This window comes from Castor canadensis, chromosome 11, assembly GCF_047511655.1.
Source record: "Castor canadensis chromosome 11, mCasCan1.hap1v2, whole genome shotgun sequence".
Lineage (NCBI taxonomy): Eukaryota > Metazoa > Chordata > Mammalia > Rodentia > Castoridae > Castor > Castor canadensis.
This window is the reverse complement of record NC_133396.1, coordinates 34,466,606-34,467,774: the sequence shown is the minus strand read 5'-3', so window position 1 is coordinate 34,467,774 and position 1,169 is coordinate 34,466,606. Positions and strand designations below refer to the sequence as shown.

The 1,169-nt window shown below is 40.2% G+C and overlaps 1 non-coding gene across 1 annotated transcript; it reads right to left on the bottom strand.

Moving 5' to 3' along the window:
• Positions 1-336: 336 nt before the first annotated feature.
• LOC141414227 (small nucleolar RNA U3) lies at positions 337-552 on the bottom strand. The gene has a single exon (XR_012439295.1). It is a non-coding gene; the product is annotated as a small nucleolar RNA U3 (small nucleolar RNA).
• Positions 553-1,169: the final 617 nt, after the last annotated feature.

The following is a 1,169-nucleotide window of genomic DNA, read 5'->3' as shown; positions in this document are numbered from 1 at the left end:
AAAAAAGTCTCCACATAATGAAGGGAAAAAAAGATATTTCCAAAATGCTTAAACAGGAAAGTACCAAAAGTAGGAGGGGAAAGAAAAGAAAGTACTAAGAACTTGTGGCATCACTCCAGTCACTCCATCCGAGCTCACGTGCGGTTGAAAAGCTCAGGAAGCAAGTATTTCTAAAATCCTTAATGAGAGAAGTAGTAAGAACTTCTACCCCAACCTCAAAGACCATGGTCAAGAAACTTACACAACATAGACTTCACATTGTGTTTCAAAAGCAAACGAGAAAACTTGCTTTCTCTCACCAAAGATCTCTTGTTAAAAACACAACTTACAAAGGAAACCACTCAGACGACGCCCCCACCCTCTTCCTCTCTCAGAGGAGAAGGAAGAACGATCATCAATGGCAAATGGCAGCTGCACGAAACAGCACCCAAAGCCAGCTTCACGCTCAGGTGAGGACATTGTGCCTCCTCCTCATGGTTTCCGGTACTCTACACGATCAGAGAAACTTCTCTAGTAACGAACTATAGAAATGATCCCTGAAAGTATAGTCTTAGCTTCCTGCCTCCGGCCTCTGCTTGGTCTGTCACAGCCCTACATTTTAAACTGATGGTGACATTTTCAACCTTACTCTTTCTTAAAAAGTATACATAAATGCATTTTCACAGTGTTTTTATATAACTGAACTTTAAAAAAGCAGTCTATTCAGAATGCTTTTGGGTGTTTTAAAGAAACTAAACTTAGGTTCTTAATTAACCTACTACAGATGATAACCAATCAAAAGCTATGCTTCGGTTTAGAACCACCTCCTTCCCAGCTGACTGTAATCCTAGCTACTCAGGAAGAAGGTCACCGTTTAAAGCCAGCCCCAGGCAAAAAGTTCAAGCGCCCTTATCTGGTTCAAGTGCTAGAGTGCCAGCCTAGCAAGCATGAGGCCCTGAGTTCAAACTCCAGTGTCAAAATAAATAAAAAAGTATGGTATGTTTCAAATTGATTTTTGGGGTTTTTTTGGTTTTGTTTTTTTGAGACAGGGTTGTTGCCATGTAGAACTCCATCCTCCTACATTTGCCTCCCCAGTTCTGGGATTATAGATGAGCATCACTTCACCCAGGTTTCAAATTGCTTTTTTAATTTTATATAGTGTATACAGTGTGTCTGTGATTGTTTTATTA